At 46.7% G+C, this 20,750-nt stretch overlaps 1 protein-coding gene and 1 long non-coding RNA gene across 2 annotated transcripts in view; one reads left to right on the top strand and one right to left on the bottom strand.

The window, feature by feature from the left end:
- The window catches only part of REL (REL proto-oncogene, NF-kB subunit), a 951,280-nt gene that overhangs the window by 666,221 nt on the left and 264,309 nt on the right, over positions 1-20,750 (top strand). The window lies entirely within an intron of this gene.
- LOC138468532 (uncharacterized) lies at positions 19,462-20,463 on the bottom strand. The gene is made up of 3 exons (XR_011268308.1): positions 20,383-20,463; positions 20,055-20,231; positions 19,462-19,879 (listed from the first exon to the last, which is right to left on the bottom strand). It is a non-coding gene; the product is annotated as an uncharacterized lncRNA (long non-coding RNA).

Genomic DNA, 20,750 nt, shown 5'->3' with positions numbered 1-20,750 from the left:
AACAATTAACTATGATATGATAAGTCATTTATAATGCGCCTGTACACAAGTGTTTCTCGGTGCGACAAGACCAGGGAGGAAGACAGAGGGAGGATGAAACAGCCAATCTTACTAGGCCTTGTGCCATTCAGATCGTGCACGTGCGATAGCGCAAAGTGCAGGGGGAGGGAGAAGCGAAGTGCAAGGGAGAGGGTAAAGGGGGGAAAAAGCAATCAGGGCAGCATTGCTCACTAAGTGCAGCCAGGGCATCGCTGCTCAAGGTAAGTGCAAGGAGACAGGGGACTGTAGGGTAACAGTTACAGCCTCTAGGTGCGCTCTAGGCCTGGAGACAGTGCAGGGGTGACTAGTCGTGGAGGAGCCTGGTACCCAGTGAGACTGATGGCAGCCAGGCCACCAGTCAACACAGCAGACAGGTAGGTCAGCAGGGGAGAGAAAGAAAGCAGAGGCAAAAAGGAAGGTCTTGAGCTGCTTCCGGCAATTCAGGTGGCCAAGTTGGAGAGGGGCAGGGCGTCCATTCCAGAGGGAGGCACCTGCAGGAGAGTGTGATCTACCCCCCACTCTCTGCCTGGAGAAGCGCCTGACGCTCAGAGTTAGAGGTGGCTGAGCAAAGGGCTCAAGAAGGAAGGTGTTTAAGAAGAGAGAGTTGGATGTAATACGGGCCCCAGCTCCAGAAAGCCTTGTGGACGATGCAGAGGGTTTTGAACCTAATACGTGCTGCCAGTGGGGAGATTTCAGGGCTGGAGAGATGCAGTGCTTGGGCTTGAGGCCAAGGACAAGACTTGCAGTACTGTTCTGGATTAGTTGCAGAGGGCGGAGAGTAGAGGAAGGTAGATTGAGAAAGAGGCTGTTGCAGTAGTCCAGTCTAGAGAGAACCAGGGCTCTGGAAACAGTGAGCTTCTGGGGGAAAGTGAGGAAAGGAGGAATACCTCTGAGGAGGTGCAGCTGGTAGTGGACCTTCTTGGCAATGTTCGTGATGCAAGGAGAGAGTGGAGTCAAAGGTGATACCAAAGGTTTTTGCCTCACAGGAGGGCTAAGGAAGGGGGCCAAAGGAGGGCGGCCAGAGTGAGAGAGGGAAAGCGGGAGCAGGGTTCCCAATGAGAAGGATTTCTGTCTTACTGGCATTAAGGGAGAGATCGTTGGAGGTGCACCAATTCTGAATCGCGGATAGACAGTCAGGAATGAGTGAGAGAGGAGAGGAGGCTGAGGGGAGCCTTGAAGAGAGCGGAGTGTCATCTGCATAACACTGAAAATTAGCAGAGGCGGTAGAGATAAGGTGGGCCAAGTAGACATTGAAGAGCCAGGGTGAGAGGTTAGAGCCCCGGGAACACAAGATGTGGAGTGGGAGGTGGTCGAGAGAAAGGACCCCAGTTGTTCCTGGGAGGGTCGGTCAAGGAGGAAGGAGGACAACCACTCCAGGTCCTGATCTGTGATGCCCAGGTTCGCACAGAGTCGATGATGATGGTGTGATTGGTCGTGTCAAAAGCAGAGGATAGGTCAAGGAGAATGAGGACAGAAGGAAGGCTTGAATTGAGATTAGTGAGCAGATCTTCATGGGTGTTCATGAGAGCAGTTTCCGTGCCTCCGGCTGCTCTATAGCCAGACTTATGGTCATGGAGACAGCGAACAGATTCAGCATTGAGAGTAAGCTGGGAGAAGGGCAGCTTTTCCAGGCGTTTGCCCATGAAAGGATAGAGATCGGGTGATAGTTTGCCTGACAGGTACCTTCGACAGAAGGCCTTTTAAGGAGGGGGTGCACAAGGGAGTGCTTGAGGAGGGAGGGGAAAGTTCCAGTGGCAAGAGTGATTGCAGAAATCTGCCAAGGCTGGAGTGAGGGTGTCAATGTTGTCCTTGATGTTTCTGGATGAGCAGCAGAGCACCTGTTTGGATGACACTTTCATAGATCAGACTTGTGTAGAAACCTTGTCGGGTGAAGTCGGAGAGAAAGAGGAGAAGGGAGGCCTTGTGGCATTGACCCGCATATTCAAAACCTAGTATCGCCGTGTGCAGTCGAATCTGTTGGGCTAGAGGCTCCAGCGCCAGGGTGAAAACCAAGGGGGACAAGGGGCAGCCCTGTTTAGTGCCTCTACCCAAAACAATCAACGGGGTCCAGTGCGCATTCACTTTAACTCTTGTCGAGGGGATCTGGAAATTTGAGAGGATCAATTTAAAAAAACTAGGGCTAAAGCCAAATTCCTTCAACACCAGCTGCAAATATTCCCAGGACATACTATGAGAAGCCCTATGAGTGTCCAAAGATAATAGGTACAGTCTGCCCAGGATCTTGGGGGCCAAAGCAGTCAGGTTTATTGCCCGGTGGATGTTATCATATGTTGAGCGATTACGTATGAAACCAGTTTGATCTTTCTCTATCAGTACTGGGAGAACCTCACCCAGACGGCCGTTATTTTACTCAGCACCTTCGTGTCTGTGTTCAGCAAAGCAATGGGCCGGTAGGATGCACAGTCTGTGGAATTCTTCCCTGGTTTCAAAATCAAAGTCGTGATGGACTCTGCCATAGAGTCGGGGACCGAGCCAGTCACCCAAATGGCATTAAAAGCTTTGTTAGGAAAGGGGAGAGCATGGCTTTAAAGGTTCTATAGAATTTATTTGTGAGCCCATCTGGCCAAAGGAAGGGAGCGAATGGGAGCCTCCGTTTCTTGTAATGTAATCGGTTCCTCTAAGAGGTCCCGAACCTCCCGGGGAACCTGTGGCAGACGTGCATCTTGCATAAATTTGTAAGCCATATGTGAGTCAATAACCTGGAGTTTATCTGTCTCCAAGGTGACCTGTCTCCCCTCTGTATCTCCTAAGGCTTCTATATGGTTACACCCAGCCTGTTTTTTTTAACTTAGCTGCCAAGAGTCGGTTAGCTTTATTTCCTTTCTAATAATAGTATTGTTTAGTGCGCATCATGCCATACGCAACCCGACTCATGATGGGCCTCAAGGGCTTTCTGGGCCACCCGTACATCTCGCCTTGACCGTTGAGAAAGCCTATTTCTATGAAATTTCTCCCTCCTTCGGAGTTCTTGCTCAAGTTGAACTTGTATTTGTTTCCTGACTTTCCCCCTCTCCACTGTTTGAGCTATGATATGGCCACAAATCACTGCTTTCGCAAGAATCCCATACTGTAGTATAGGCCAACTCTCCTGTGTCATTCTCAGTGAAATTATGGGGTATAGCGTCGGAGATACAGGAGCGGAATTGGGGGTCCTCCAGTAGGAGCTTGTTCAGTCGCCAGGTGCGTGTAGGCACCGGTGTATCAGCAAGAGGGGCCATCGTTGACATTACTGGGGCATGATCTGACAAAGCTTTGGGAAGAATCTCTATGCCAATTGTTTGGGAAATAAGCTTATCTGAGACGGGGAACATGTCCAATCTGGAAAACCCCCTATGCACCGCTGAATAAAAAGTATAATCCCGTTCTTCTTGGTGGAAGAATCGCCATGCCTCTATAAGCGAGTGTTCCCGAAGGGGCATAGTGAGCGCCAAGAAGTTATTTTTATCTGTGCAGGTTGTGGGGAGCGACTCATCCACCAAGGGATTAACCACATCATTAAAATCCCCTCCTACAATGAGCTCCCCTTCGGCGTGTTCAAACACTAGCTTAGACAGGGATGCAAAAAACATATCCTGCTGGGAGTTGGGCGTATAGAGTGAAACTAAAGTCACCCTGCGCCCTTACAGCATAGCCACTATTAAAATATATCTGCCACCTGTGTCCTGCAAAATCTTGCGAACCACCAGAGGAACCCCCTTTCGTATCAGAATGGCCACGTTACATCTCTTCGACCCCGAGGAGGCACAAAATCTCGTGGGGAATAATTTATTATTAAGCCGAAATTCATCTGATGACAGGAGATGAGAAACAAGAGGAAAGAATCGAGGGTGGCCATTCGATGCATTAAGGCCTTGCGTTTTAGGGGGGAATTTAGGCCTTGCATATTCAGGGAGAGGCAATTAATATTCAGATTAGCCATTCTAGCGACAGGCCAGCCCCCATGCAAACTCAGTCAACCAGACCTTCCCCCAAGCAGACCAACTTCGGCACGGCACTGCAGTTCCACCCAACCACTCACTCAGTCTGCCCCCCCCCTCAATGCACCAAGGAGAGCCAACTGTGCTCAGAGACCACTTCTCTTTATTTATAACTCCCAACATCCTCACCACGCTAACAGTGTGGCCAAAGCAACAAGAGCAGAACAACCGACATATAGTATAACAAAATTTGTAACCCAGACTCCATAGGCTAGCATAAAATATTTTTTAAAAAAAAGAAATTAAGAAGGTCACCAGTGAGGCCTTTAAAATAAACAAACTTGATCAACAACTCTTTCAGGGTAACAGTAACGGGCGTATTCCGTGAGTATGACTCCCGATCAAAGTGTACTCCATATTTGTCCTTTCATTTTTAAGTTTGCGCTGCTCAGAAGGGGAGAGTGCAGAAGTCATAACATTTATTTAATAATCTCCCCAAAAAAATCCTGTAACCGGCAAACCCAAATACCATCTAATTAATTACTGCAAGAGAAACATTAATTAACTGTAAGCGAAAGCCTGAGGTGATACATTTACTTGCCCCAGTTTGTTGTCCCATTTGGCCTAGCTCATCATCACAGGAACTTGGCCAGGCTACCCAAGGCCCATTATAACCTATTTATTCTGCCAAACAAAACATTACTGGAGAGGAGAAAACAGTCTTTCAACTGGCGGAAACCCGCCTCGTCTCAATTTGCAGGTCCATTTCCTGCCTCCAAGGTACCAGGTATCATCATCTACATGGACTCCAGGAGACACTGGAATAAGGCGACCCCCGCTAAATCAGGGAGGGCTAGTACACCCCATCTCCAGGTCCTCAGTCTCCTTAACCGAAGCCCAGCCCGTGGGTTTTCTTTTCATGTCCTTCGGCGTGGGACTTAGAGCCGAGCTCCTTGAAATGTCGGTTTCCATGCTAGCCGTCCCGCTGGCTGGTTCCTTCATTAGCTTGCTCGCCTCGTCCTCTGACCCAATAGCATAGGACCGGTTATGGTATTCAAAGAGTAGCTTGCATGGGTAACCCCACCGGTACAGGACCTTTTTCGCCTGAAGCCAAGTTGTAACCTTCTGGAGGCGCCTACGATTTGCCAATGTGTATGGTGACAGGTCCTGGAATAAAGATATTGAAGAGCCACGGGATTCCACTGGTTCCGCTTTTCTAGCTGCTGCCATTAGTTCTTTTTGTTGAAAGAAATGGACCCTAGAGAGGACGCCAGGGAGGAGGTTCCGCTTCTGCTGGACAGAGGAGTAGACCTGATGGGTCCTATCTAGGATCTATTTATTCGAATCTCCAAAGCTCAACAAAGATTTAAAGAGGGCCTGCACATATTCAGATAGGTCCTGGTCAAGAATATGTCTTGGCACCCCTCGTATCCGGATATTGTTCCTTCTAGAGCGATTTTCTATGTCCCGCCTGCTTAGCCGATATCTCCTCTAGCCGGTCTTCCACATTCCTGACTCTTTTGGCAAGCTCATCATTCCCATGCTCGTGTTCACACACTAGGTTCTCTAAATCATTAACCCTGGTCTCCAGGACTGTCAGGTTGGAATTTAATTCTGCAATGGAACGTGCCAAGTAGTCTTTCAAAGACTGTATTTCAAGCTTTATCTCCTGGGTAATGTCCTGCTTGAGAGTTTTTAACATTTCCTCAAAGTATTGTCTGGATAGGGTGGGATCAAAAGTTGGCTCCGTCCCTTGTGAGGCATGGACATCCGCTATAATGGACTGCATCTTCTGAGGTGCGGACGTGGAAGGTGTCAGGAACGCCGTAATCTCACTCACCTTATGTTTGTGTCCTGACCTGGGCATTGTCGGAGAGAGTCAACACTGGGTGCCAGGTTTGGCTGAAGAGCTCACTTAGAGTGGGGGCCACCTCGAAAGCTATGTCTCCAAAGCACTAGGGCCCAATGGTGCCAGCAGCACGGCAGGCAGCAGGCCAGCAAAGATGGGAGCGTCAGTCACCCCGGGCTCGGAACGTCAGCAGCCTAAAACCCGGGACACTCATCCACACCAGTTCAGTCGGGCTCTCCAACAGAGGATCTCCTGCTCAGGTGAGCACCCAAGCTGCTGGTGACAGAACAGGCCTACGCGTCTCTCAATAGTGGGCAGCAAGCCTGGTGCACCGCACCCGCTACTCCACTTATTAGGGTGCTTGTCCACACATAGGCACCCAAACCACTGCCGGCAGAACAAATTTACAGGCTTCACAATTATGGGCAGCAAGCCCGACATACCTCTCCCGCAACTCCACTCACCAGGGGGCTCCACCAGCACTGATACGCTCCCGGAGGGGAAGGCAGAGGGGCCCCCGTGGCAGTAAACCGAGCGCGAAAGCTGCGGACCGCGGGATTCACCTGCCTCACTCCTTACCTTCTCCGTTGCTCCCCACCAGGCAAGCCCCAGTGCCACCTCCAAGGCACACTCCCAGATCCTCCAGCTCCGGGGTAGGGCTCACCGCACGTCCTACGCCCAGGGAGGATCTCAGGTCGGCACTCCGTCCCTCCGCCTTGTCAGACTTCTTAGCTTGAGCTACGAGGCACACTCCCAGCTCCTCCAGCACCGGAGTAGGGCTCACCCCACGTCCGCCGCCCAAGGAAGATCCCAGCCCGTCACTTTGCCTTGTCTGACCTCTTAACTTCACCTCTCGAGCAGCATGCTCACGCCCTGGTGACACCTCCATTCGGGATCCCCACATCCGCGGCCACTCGCAGGTTCAGCTCCAAGTCGCAGTTTGTCCCCGCAGCTCACAATGTGAGTCTAACGGTCCGCCCGCCATTTTGTGTGCCGGCCAGCGCGCACATCACAAAACTTCGGGTGCAAAAAGGGACCGCTTGCAATGGCTCAGACTGATCTCAGCGTAGCTCCTCCGGCTCCAGGGCTTCTCCGCTCACATTTCCCAAGCAGATTGTAAAGATTAGGGCATTTAATGTTCTTCAATCAGGCGCCCATCCCAGAGCCTACAGCAAGCACGTCCACGTGGCCATGCCCCTAGCCACGCCCCCCCCATTTTCTATCCTCTTAATAATAACTTCCTTATTGGAATGGCCTAACAAACAAAAGCTGTTATAAGTGACCTCACTCATGACATCTATTTCAATACCATCAAGGAACCATTTGAATGTACCTTTCTTACTGCCATGTTTATTGATCTGAATTATGCAACCTTTTTTTATAGTTACTGATTAATTCATTATCTTTTGCATATGTAATTATGGCCGCTAATAACCGTTGCCGGCCAATAGGTGTCATGTCTAGGAGGGCCACATCATCTGCGTATGCCAACCAGTATGTTGGTAATCCTCAAATTTTTGGGCTAACCAATGACACATTTTGCAAGGCTTTTTGAAGATCTGATAAATAAAGATGAAAAAGACATGGGGCCAGTATGCAGCCCTAACGCAACCCACTGGGAATGATTATAGAATCTGTTAGATTACCCTCGCTATCCAGTCTGACTTTTATCCCAGTGTCTTCATGGATGAATTCCAGAATGGATAGTAGGTCGGGGGGTATTTTCCATTTCCTCAGCTTTTGCCACAGAAAGTGTCAGTTGATCGTATCAAAGGCCTTTGAGAAATTAATAGCAGTTGCATATAATAATGGACTTGGAGCCTCTTTAATGGCCACACCTTATTTCTAAAAACTGAGATGGCTAGGCCGTTGAGGGTAGTTTGCATCCCCATTCTAAAGCCAGTCTGAAACTTCGATAGGATACCAATACCCACGGCCCATGCTTCTAATTTTTCAAGAACCAGAGAAGCAAATACTTTACTATCGGAGTGCAAGAGGGCTATTGGCCTATAATTTGTTGGATCCTCATGATTCCCTTTCTTAAAAATCAGTTTTATGATTGATTCCTTCCAAGTTTCTGGCATTGGCTGCTGCTCTAAAAAATCCTCAAAGAGCATGTCAAGTAAAAAAGCCCACAATTCTTTTTCATTTTATTTGTCAGCCCGTTGGGCACGTGGCCCTAGAAGAAGAGGCTTTGGCAATAACCTGTTCTATATCATCGTTGTCAAATTCCAATTCCCAGGCCACCTTTTTTGAAGAGCCTTTACAGATTTTGTTTCACCATTCATTTTGAGCCAATGCGAATGGCAATCTGCTTCACTTATCCCACTACCCGGCAACACAATTTGTGGATTACATAAATTGTTAATTATGGACATGCACGTTTTGTTTTTACATAATTTATTGAACATTAACTCCCCAATTTTTTTTTGTGTACTATTGTCTGTTTATGGGTTTGTATCCAATTAGTATACCTTCTTGCAATTTCACCTTTCTTCTTTATGTAACCCTTGACATCCAAATGGTCTAGAGAAGGTGGTTGTAGTTGCTGTCAATAAATATTTTTCGAATGGATTGTGTCCTCCAACGTATTCTTCATCTTGGATGTATTCGGCCAGCTTTGTCTGCTTTGGAAATTTTTTCTCGACAGAGGGCGCCATGCGTTGATGTCGTCGAGGTCCCTCGGAGGCCTCTGTTGAGGGTGACGTCATCGGGTATACAAGGCATGCGCGGTGCCCGTTGGCCTCGGTTCTGTTTTTTCCGCAGTACGTATTGCATTCAGAGACTCGGCGCGCCTCGATAGTTCTGTGACGCAGTTATCATTGTGAAGATATTTGAGATGTGCTCCTTGTCGACTCCGACTACCCTGCGTTCGGGGTTCAAGAAATGTAAAACTTGCGGTTCCAAAATGTCGATCACGGATCCGCACCGAGAATGTCTGTGGTGCCTTGGCGAAAACCATGACCTGGGGGCCTGTGCAAAGTGTCAGAGAGAGAGGAAGGCAAAGCTACAGGTAGGTCGAAAACCCGACCACAAAGCCTCATGCGTCGAGTTGAGAACCCATGGAGGAGAAATCTCCTCGATGCAAAAGCAAAGACATAGGTCTAGGTCCCGTAGTGGTTCCCACCACTCTTCGTCTTTGACAAAAAAGTCTAAAAAGAGATGCCACTGATCCCCTTCCACCTCGTCTTCCGACGAATCCCCCAAAAAAGATGAAATGCCCCACAAAACATTCTTCCTCTGCAGAATGGGAAGCATTTAGAATTAAGATGATGGAGGTTTTCGAAAAGGCAAAGCCTTGGTCCGCGCCTTCCTCGGAAGCCGGCCGAGAGCGTTACCGTTCCAACACTCGCGCGCCCTCAAGCCCGGGTGATGCAAGGAGAAAAGATTGGGAACCCTCCAGGACCCCGAGTGACAAAGATCGCTCAAGTCGAGACGTCCGCCCGAGGTCATCGACGTAGTCCGGCACCTGACACACCTCGAAGGACAAGCCTTCGAAGAGCGTCTCGACACCTTCAAAGCCAGATCCGCCAATGACTGTTATTTCGTCAACGGCATCAGCGCCTTTGTCGACGTCGACCCCGAAGCCTTCGGTGCCCATAGTTTCAAAGGCTCGAGTTCAGTCAGAAACTGACAAATTAGCAGCAAAAGAAAAAGCTGCAAAAACTTCAGCCTCCACTGTAACAGCCCCTCCAGAAAAGAGGTATACTCCTCTGCCAAGGAAATAATTGTTTTAATCCGTATCTTCAATTTTTGAAGAACAAGAAAGGTCTGAGGAGGAGGATGTTCCTTTTGGCCTAGAGTATGGCACCCCTAATGTCCCAGAATGTCTAGTTTCTGAGGAAAGCAGAATGAGGGATTTAGTGTAAACTTTGCATAACGCAAGTGGAGTTGACGCATCTCCTGAGACAGAATTTGGCAAACCAAAACCAGGGGAACATGCTAGTCCCTCATATGGACAACTGATGACAAAGGTGGTGGATTATTTAGGATGGGCTAGACCACCAACTCAGTTCATCCAGGATGACCTGACTGACATAATGGATCAGGGCCCCACCAAAGATCCGATTTTACCCTTCCATGTAGCCTTACAAAATAGGGTGGCCAAAAATTGGGAGACCCCGGACTCAATTCCTCCTGTGAATAAGTCCCTCACGTCAAAATACTTCCTTTCCAGTAGCGACCCTGGCTATCTGTCCAAACACTCCACCCCGAGAGTCTGGTGGTCCAGGCAGCCACAGCTACATCAAATAAGGTGGAGTAAATTGGGAGTATAGCATTAAAATCGGCCAACTCCACATGTGCCTTGCCAACATTTTCATACGCTCTGTGAGAGTGCATTGCAATGGCGGCGGAGCAGATACCAAAACGGGAAGAAAGGGAAGGATTCCTAGCCATCGTTAGAGATGGAAAGGAGGCCATGCAGGAATCCCTTCAGTCTGGATTGGACACAGCAGATAGTGTGAGCAGGTCCACGGCCACTAGCACAGTGATGCGCAGATTTGCGTGGTTGCGAAAGTCAGGTTTCGCACCACACATGCAAAACCGTCTTTTGAACATACCTTTTGACGGGTCCCACCTTTTCGGCAACAAGGCTGACGAGAGGTTGCAGGCCTCGAAAGCGGCTGCCAAGTCTTTAGGAGCTGCTATTAGGCAACCTCAGCCTTTTCGTGCATCAGTACAATCTTGGAGGGGACGATCCTATCGTTGTTACTCCTCATATGGAAAGGCGTGAGGAACGGCCAGTCAGAGGCGAGAGAAAAATCACTCATGGTGGACGAGGTAAACGGGCTAAGCCAGCTCCAGCTGCAGCTTCCTTACCATCAGCAGCCACAGCATCCGCCCCAAAACCACTTTGAGGACTTGCATCACAAGACACCTGTGGGAGGCAGGCTGTACCAGCATCTGCAAGCATGGCGAGCCATTACTTCAGATATTTGGTCTCTAGAAATAATAGCCCAAGGTTACTGCCTTCCTTTTCTAACGCAGCCTCAAAGCAATCCACCGGTGTGACACTCTTCAAAGTTTGAAGACCCGCACCTACAGCATGAAGTCTTAACCCTGCTAGAGAAAGGTGCTATAGAACCGGTACCTGTAGCGGAGAGGAACAAGGAATGGTACTTATTTTTTGATTCCCAAAAAGGACGGAGGTTTGAGGCCCATCTTGGACTTAAGAGACTTGAACAAGCTCCTCAGGAAGGACAAGTTCAAGATGGTCACTCTTTCTCAGATCCTTCAGGCCCTTCAACTTCAGGATTGGTTGGTGTCATTGGACCTTCAGGATGCTTATTTTCATGTGCCAAGCCATCTCAAGCACAGAAAATAACTTAGGTTCGCGATTGACGACTTGTACTATCAGTTTCGAGTCCTACCATTCGGATTGACCTCCGCCCGAGGGTCTTCACCAAGTTGATGGTAGTGGTGGCAGCGCATCTCAGGAGAGGGGGGATTCATGTCTACCCCTACCTGGAAGATTGGTTGATCAGGGCGCGTTCCGCCGAGCAAGCCCTGATTCATCTGAAAGTCACCTGCCACTTCCTCCACAGACTGAGCTTCTCCCTCAATTTAAAGAAGTCGCAAATGACACCTTCCCTGCAGCTCCAGTACATCAGGCTGTATTACACACATCCTTGGGAAAGAGCTTGCCATCCCAAGTCGAGGGCTCAAGACATTCTTCAGATGGTTTCCAAATTTCAAAATTCCCAAAATCTCCCGGCCTATGACTTCTTGAGGTTGCTTGGCCTCATGACATCCTGCATTTTCCTGGTGCCAGAAGCACACCTGAGGATAAGATCCCTTGAATGGGCTCTAAAGACTCAATGGTCCCAATTCTCAGGACAAATTATGGATCTTCTGTGGTGGACTTGCACAGAGAACATCCTAAAAGGAGAACATTTTTGGAAAACATGGCCGGAGATTACAGTAGTGACAGATGCCTCACTCATGGGGTGGGGAGCTCATGCCAACGATCTGACCATCAGCGGTCGTTGGTCTCCATCGGAGTCCAAACAACACATCAACCTTTTGGAGCTGAGAGCAATCAGATTAGCGCTGAAGGCTTTTCTGCCATCTGTCAGGGGAAAAAATTGCCAGATAATGACAGACAACACAGTGGCCTTGCATTACCTAAACAAAAGAGGAGGTTTAGGGTCACTACCTCTGAGCAGAGTGGCAATGCAGCTCTGGTATTGGGCAATTCAGGAAGGAATCTCCTTATCGGCAGTTCATCTAGCCGGGGAGGATAATATGACGGCGGACGCTCTGAGCAGGCAGAGTACTGTGTCCCACGAGTGGGAACTGGCTCAGGAAGTCCTTCAAGAGATCTTCGCCGTTTGGGGAACCCCCCCAAGTAGACCTGTTTGCGTCCGGAATCAACCGAAAGTGCGAAAGGTATTGCTCAAGGAAATTTCCCCAGAGAGGAACCTTAGGGGACCCGTTCGTGGTGGAGTGGAACTTCCCACTACTATACGCGTTCCCTCCGGTCCCCATCATTCTTCAAGTCATCAGGAGGTTAAGACGGTTCGTAAACTGCATTATCCTAATTGCCCTGTATTGGGCCAAGAGAACGTGGTACCCGGACCTTCTAGACATGTCCATCTGCCCTCCGTTACGTCTTCCTCAGAGAGAGGACCTTCTCTCACAAAAGGAGGGCCATGTTCTCCATCCAGAGGTGAGGACTCTCCACTTTCATGTTTGGTATCTGAAAGGCTGAGATACAGGTATTGGGACATTCCAAATGACGTCATGGAGGTGTTGCTTTCGGCAAGAAGGCCAGCAACAAAATCTTTGTACCATTGGCGTTGGAAGATGTTTTGCAACTGGTGCAGGGAAAATAATCTTGATTCTTTTCTGTGTTCTATCCCAGAGGTGTTATCATTCCTCTTATCACTGGCACATAGAGGTCTCAATGTTGGGACCATTAAAGGTTATCTTGCAGCCCTTTCCATTTTCAAGCGCTCTTCGGAAGAATGTACCTACTTTAAAATTCCTTTGATAATACAATTCTTAAAAGGGACTCACCAATGTGTTCGCTCCTTCTTCTTTCCAAGTCCCAGTTTGGGACCTTAATCTGGTTCTAAAGTTTTGGATGTGTGCCCCTTTTGAACCTTTGCACACATGCCCATTATGATTACTTAAGTTAAAAAACATTTTCTTGGTTGCTTTAACATCTGCACGAAGAGTGAGCGAGTTGCAGGCACTGTCTTCTGGACCACCCTATACTGTGTTCCACAAGGACAGGGTTGTATTGAGGGTTAAACCCTTATTCTTACCTAAAGTTGTGTCTGATTTCCATTTGAATCAGAAGATCATTCTGCCCGCGTTCTATCCTCCTCCTCATCCCAACAAGGAGGAGGAAAGATTGCACAGGCTTGACCCGAGAAGAGCTCTAAGTTTTACATTTCTGGGCTCTCCAAGCTTAGAGTGGACGATGAACTTTTCATTGGCTACACTGCAAGGGAGTTGGGTCAATCAGTGCGAAACAAACCCTATCACGTTGGATTGTGCTTTGCATCTCAGAATGCTCCAGATTAGCGGGCAAAGATCCACCAGAAGGCTTGAGGGCCCATTCAACCAGAGGCATAGCCCCTTCGACAGCCCTTCAAAGAGCCATCAAATCTATTTGTGATGCAGCAACTTGGTCTTCGCTTGCACACATTTTCTAAATTCTACAATCTGGATGCTTCCCACTCTGAAGAGTTTTCTTTTGGTAAAGCAGTGCTGTATTCAGCTCTATTAAAAGAATAAGAAAAAATATATATATATATATATATATATATATAAAATCAAATTCTACTCCCTCCTCCAAAAAAACCTTTACACTGCTTTGGGAGTCTATCTAAGATGAGGAATACGTTGGAGGACACAATCCATTCGAAGAACAAGTTTCTTACCAACTGGTAACGTTCTTTCGACTGCATGTTCCTCCAACGTATTCCTCATCGCCCTCCCATCCTACCCACCTGTAGATTTTCCGGTGTTATAACTTCAACTCTCGCAAGGCTGACACCTGGCTACTTGCACTATCTATACAACAGAGCAAGTGGGGAAAAACAGAACTGAGGCCAACGGGCACCACGCATGCTACTTGTATACCCGATGACGCCACCCTCGACGGAGGCCTCAGAGGGACCTCGACTCGATGACATCGACGCACGGCACAATCTGCCGTGAAAACATTTCCGAAGCAGCCAAAGCTGGCCGAATACATCTAAGATGAGGAATACGTTGGAGGAACATCCAGTCGAAAGAACGTTACCAGTTGGTAAGTAACTTGTTTTTCTTTGCCCATACTTCCTGATCAAAACTATGTTTATGGCTAGGTATAAATGGCTGTAGGTCTTTAGGCATTTCTTTCTCCCACAAAACACTTTTTTGCCTGGAACAAACTGTACTCAGCTCATACTGAAGCAAAAGTAACAAATTCTTCAGAGTGGAGCCACCTTTAAAAAAAAAAAATATATATATATATATATATATATATATATGAGTCCATGGTAAATGATGCCCACAACATATTATGCTTACTAGAATTGGTGTGTTTTACCTGTAGGGAGGAACATATGTCAAACATGGATTTAGAGAGGACTATATAATCAATGATTGAAGATTGCCTACCTCTTTTCCAGGAGTCATTTGGTGGAAAATACCCCGTAACATTACCATTTACAATGGACAATCCCCATTTCGAGAACATGGCTCACCACTTTTTCCCTTGGAGTACATTATGGCTTTTACTCATTGAACCACTAGCCAGACAATATGAATTTAAATCTCTGGCTAGAATTACATGAGATGCATTTGTGGATTACCAATTGCCCGACAAATCTGACGAGGCATCTAAAAATTGTCTAGCTCACTCATCGCCGGGTTCCAATACAGATTTACTAGCAGGGCGCATTGGGTATTACCCAGATGGTTAATCTGAATTGCAAACGCTAGAATACCAGGGAAATTATCACAAATGAAAGTAGTGAATTTCGTTCTCGAATTTCTAATCTCTATCAGCAGGCCCTTTGAGGGCCTTCCACCATTTGACTTAATGGCCACCCGTTGTACTATTGTAAAACCATCCCTCCATATTTAAGTGGTAAGCCATATTTCTTGGAAAATAATTATATCGGAGTTGTCAAAGAAACAAGCTTGTTCATCATTTACCATAACATTATTGAATCCTCTAGTATTCCATGCTGGAAGCTGTAAACTGTCAAAACCTATTATTTCCACCATCACACTTTCAGTTCCCGCTTCAACGGAAACTTCTCTTCTGAACACCTGTGAGGAACTGCTTGCATCTCTTGACTCCAACTCTCCGTCTGTTCTCATTCTACATTCTACTTGATCTCTGCTCTACATTTGATACGGTCAACCACTCCGCCCCATAAAATGGCTCCACGATACCCTTGGCATCTCGGAGCAGGCACTGTACTCTCTGACCTCCTTCCTTCCTCATTGACTGTCCGTCCCAGGTTATTCAGGGCTCTTTCTCATCCCCACCTCCATCTCCACCTGGGGCGTCCCTCAGGGCTCCAACCTTTCTCCCTGGCTCTTTAACAATTACCTTGCTCCGCTTTCACACCTCATTTCCACCTTCTCCCCAAATTTCCAGTGTTATGCAGATGACACACAACTCATCTTCAAACTTCCCTCTTCTTAATTCCCCATCATTCCTGACTGCCTCTTCTTAATTCCCCATCATTCCTGACTGCCTATCTGCCATCCAGTCCTGGTGTACTTACAATGACCTCTGCCTCAATGCCACCAACACAGATTCTTTCTATTGGGACCCCTGCTCCCTCTTTCTGTCCCTCACTCTGGCTATCCTTTATGGGCTCTCCCCCTTCTCCCTCATGCGAGGCCAGAAACCTTGGCGTCATCTTCGTCTCCTCTCTTTCCTTCATCCCTCACATTCAGGACCTTGCCAAGAAGTCCCACTTTCAACTCCACCTCCTCAAAATGCTCACAAGACCTAGTAGGTCTGCCTCTATCGCTCATTAAACACAATTTACTTGTTGTATACGAGATTTACAAATGCACAATAAATAAATAAAATGACTGGTTACATTAGATAAAGATCTTCTCTCATAGAGAATCAAATTTGTTTCGTTATTTTTACTTGAGCAGCCTTCAGTTAACTCAAATATCCTTGACAATCTGTCTCTGCCCCCAACTTCCCATTTCAGAGAATCAACACCATCTACATCAGCTACTACCCTGCTGCTGGGTTCAACTTGAGTTTGGTACCACATATTAGGCTTGGCAGTTGGATTCTCACTGAAATGAGTTATTTCAGGGTTATCTTCTGTAATAGAACTCCCCTCACTTGAGCGTTTTGGGATATTACAGATAGCAGCCCACTGATCCTTCCCCGTAGTCTGCCCTGAACTCTCTCCTTTCTCAAAAGGATCTTTTTTTAGCATTGGCACCTGAATTTCTATTCTGTTTGGTGACTGACATTGTATGAGCCGATTTCGGACTCTTTAATTTCCCCTTATTTCCAAGGGGATCTCTTGATTGCTTCTCTTCTACATCATTGGTCAATATTGTGGTGTGAATGGCTTTGCTCTGTCTTTGTGGTTGCTCTTTTTCGCTAAGATCTTCCACAGACATTAAGTTTACATTGTTCCTCTCAAGACGAGCCATAAGGGCACGTACTGTATGATGACTATTAACTACCTTACTGAACTTCTGATGTACACTAGAGGGCTGCTCTTCTGTTTGTTCTATAGGGAATTGTTTGCATAGCTCTAGTACAGAATTGTTTTCCCTCAGGGATTTCATTATTCAAAGGGACCGTCACAGAAGACTGAACATTACTCAAAACGTTCTTTTGGGGAAGGGACTTCGGGCCACCATTGGACTAATCAATAAAATCAACACAAATTGTATCTGTTTGGCAGGCCATATCAATCTGTAGCAAAGGTGGCAGCTCTAGTGTTACTTGCTTTACCTTTCTAGAACCAGAGTTCATAGAATCCAAACCTATTTCAACTTCATCTTGGATATGCAAATTGCGTAGAAAATGTCGAGTCATTTCGAAGTTGATTTCGCTGTCCATTCTTAGATTGTTTTGTGGCTTTTTTGAGAGGATTGCCAAGGGTACCCATCTCCACCCCTGGATGCTCTACCGAGGTTACCCCACTAATGTATGTTACATTGGCATCTTATGGGGCTGTTTCTTCCATTTCTATTTCTTGGTCATACTTAATTGGAATGATTGGTTTCGATGATAATGCACAATTACTCAGGATGTCAATTTTTACGTTAATTTCACTCAGTGTGGGCTTTGACATCATCTCTAATATTGTCGTATAATTCAACAGAAGTACTCCATATCAAATTAAGGGCTGAGATAGAAGATAACAATTTGATTTGCTCATCTGCTTCCCTAAGTGTCTGGTGCATCACCTTGCTCCACTAATGTCTGGTTCGGGTGCGATATTACTGGTAGAGAGGAACTCTAACAATTGGGATGGTGATCCAGGAGTTAACTCACAGTTAATAGCAGATACATTTGCCTCAACAGCCTGTAGATTTTCTTCATTCAGTTCACAAAGAGGCATTTTTCCATGTCCCTTCCAAGTGATACAATCTACATCTAGGCACAAACAACCAATATTACCCACACCCTCAAGGATACAAATGTCTGTCAAATTCCCAGCATGTTCGGTACAACATGCCCTTAATTGATAAGATTGTCTAATTTGTCTAATTTCAGTGCTAGGGCCTGCCTGTGGAAGAATATCCGTAATCTTTTGGCCCACCACAGGAGTAGCACTCTGCAGGAATGATTGGTTCTACTACTGCAAGATTTCCGGCACTGTAGGAGCACGTTTTGCAAACCCAAATCTGTACGGATCGTTTGAACTAGTGCATCCTCTGCAGACTCCAAGGATGTCAAGCCAACTAAGGAATGACACTCTTGAGAAACTACTGACGCTTCGTTCTCGTTTTGTGATCTTATTTGCGCTTGTTTAATAATCGAATTGTGCGAATCCGCAGACATGACTTTACTATAAATGATTTGTTGTTTGTTTCTAGTCACTGCGGGTGACATTTTTTCACTAACTTATTAGTGTTTGAGAGCTTAGATAAAAAGAACACTAATAGGCTCTGATAAACACTCACGTGCCCAAGAAATACTTATGTATAGATCGCATTAAATCAGTGTGTAGACCTTTGTTCAAAACGATCTCAAGGGTAAACTTATAGGCCCTCATTACGACCCGGGCGGTAAGTGAAGAACGATGCCGGTAAAGGATTACCGGCATCGCTTACCGCTCCGCACGATTAGGAAAGGACAACCCGCTATTAGCGGTACCGTACTTTACGGTGCTGCAAATAGCGACATGAGTGTGGGCACGCGACCCCTCATGCCGGAAATAGCGCCATGGCGCAAACAGGGGAACATCATGACTCATGCGGACATGCAATTAACGCCTAATGAAGGCCGTAAAGTACCTTACCGCCATGGTGCAAATACCGGCATCGCGGACCACCCGTAAACGGCCATGTGCAGTGTTCCCAACTGCCAGAGGTGCACACAATCAGCACAGGTGGAGGCAATACAGACTGGGCAAGCACAAAAGGAGCACACCCCACCCCTTCCCACACCCAGTCACACTCCACAATGATTCCAATACTACTAGCAATGCTGGGGCTGGAGGACCTGATTGCAGTGAAAGTGCTACTACAACAACAACAGGCAGCACAGAGGAGACGCAGGAGAAGGAGGGCAAGGCAGGGCCAGCATGCCCCACCAGTGCAGCCAGTGGCACCACGCAGGCAGCCCCCAATCCCACTCATCAGAGCCAGTCCATTCAACCTAACCGCTGAGCAGATCCACACCCTGTACCGTCTGGACCGGGACACCACCATTGTGGACATGATACATGACAACATTGTCAGCCTGATTGAAACACGCACCTCCATCCCACCCCTACTGAAGATAGTGTCTGTGCTCCACTTCCTGGCCACAGGCACCTACCAGCACACAGTGGGGCATATGCATGGCATTTCATAACCATTATTCTCACGTACGCTGAACCAAGTGCTTGATTCCCTCCTCAAGCACACAGACTACCACATTTCCTTACCACAGTCTGCCCAGGAGATCTCAAACACCAAAGTAGGTTTCCATTCACTGGCCGGCATCCCTGGTTGCATTGGCGCCATCGACTGCACCCATGTGGAATTGGTGGTCCCACATGCCATGGAGCAAGCGTTCTGCAACCGTAAACTATACCACTCAATCAACGTGCAAATGGTATGTGACTCGAACAGGATCATCACACATTGTTGTGCGCGATTCCCCTGATCAACCCATGATTCAATGGTCCTGCGGAACTCCACGGTACCACGCTACATGGAGCGACATGCAGGGCAGAGATCCTGGCTTCTTGGTGAGTCGCATGTTATGCCCATGGAAATGTGATGTGGGTAGGCGATTCAGGTATAGATGCATACTTCACCTGGCTGAGATGCATACTTCGCCGCCTGGCTGAGATGGGGGGGGAGATGATATACACAAAATTATGACAGTGGAAAAAATCAAGTTTAAGGAGGAGTCCGGCAACAAAAACAGGGAGAGGGGTCACCGAATTCGGAACTACAAATCAGACCATACAAAAAGAGAAATAATTAGAAAACATGAACATTTTATTTTTATTTCATTATACATTTAAAACATACATATTAAATCATGTTTGCGAGCTCATATCTAGGTAGCAACATTTTGATTCACAAATAAAGTGCATGACCAAGCAAATTGCTTGTCTAAAAACACGGCTCATAATTCAATCAGAACCAACCTAATGTAGCCGAGCAATCTGAACAACAAGCCGGTTGAATGGGATCATCCGGCTAGGTGGTCAGAAACTACGCCACACTAATTAATATACGAACAGCAAAAAATACATGGATGCCCATCTTCTTCAGGACGATGCACTCCCATCGACATATATGCCACTAGAATATACAGTGAAATACAATGCATATATAGAACAATAATGCGTTCAGCTGTAAAGAATTATGCAAGCTGAATCCATGATTGTGCCTAGAACATCAGACAAAAAGAAAAACAAGAACCACAATTAATTCAAAATATAAATGAGTTATATACAAATTTTAAAACTAAACTAAACTCACATACTAAAACAATACATAGAAATATAAAAAAAATATTTTATTAATTAAAAAATGGTCTGCGAGGTGACGAACAGGGCACCCACCTCCATCCAAAAGTGTCCGGGAAAGCTCCCCTCCATACTTGTTCAAGGGAGAAAAGGTTTAACAATTCGATTATCAGTTTACCGTTATCTCAACCTTTTGAACTGGTCACTTTTTCCTGAATGTACATCCTGAGAAATAAATGTAGGCCAGCAGAGCAAGTTCTCTACTAGTTAGAACTGCAAAAAACACAAACAGGAACACGTTATAACCAAGGAGGGGTGATTTGGTGGCTGAAAGCCACTCCAAGACAAACAGTGCAAAACCACTGGCTTGCAGTCCTTCCCAATATAATCATACTCCAAAAATTGTGTGAAAAATTATGCTCACCTAATTGTGAATGCACAAGACAAAATGAAATTCAAGCTTGGCATTGTGTTGCAGACAACGGTAGACATAGATGTGTCTATGGAAAAAAGAAAGGAGAAGATCCTGCCAGAACGGGATGATGTTCCACATGGTGTAGTGGACATACCGATAACTGGAACGGCAAAAAGAAATAAAGAAAGAATAAATTACCAAAGTTTTAAATTACATAGCAGATCCTGCTTGTATAATGACGGTCAACCAAATAGTGATGAAATCGTTTCTATTAATAGTTCAAATCATTACCATCGGTAGCCAAAGTGATGGAATGGTAAGTGCTTGTTTTGTTGCAGCGCCCATGTTAATAATGTCATTGCCTAGCATAATCTGTG

The sequence above is a fragment of the Ambystoma mexicanum genome, chromosome 4q, assembly GCF_040938575.1.
Source record: "Ambystoma mexicanum isolate Mex_15411 chromosome 4q, UKY_AmexF1_1, whole genome shotgun sequence".
Classification (NCBI taxonomy): Eukaryota; Metazoa; Chordata; class Amphibia; order Caudata; family Ambystomatidae; genus Ambystoma; species Ambystoma mexicanum.
Note: the sequence above shows the minus strand (reverse complement) of the source record. Positions and strands in the feature narration are given on the sequence as shown.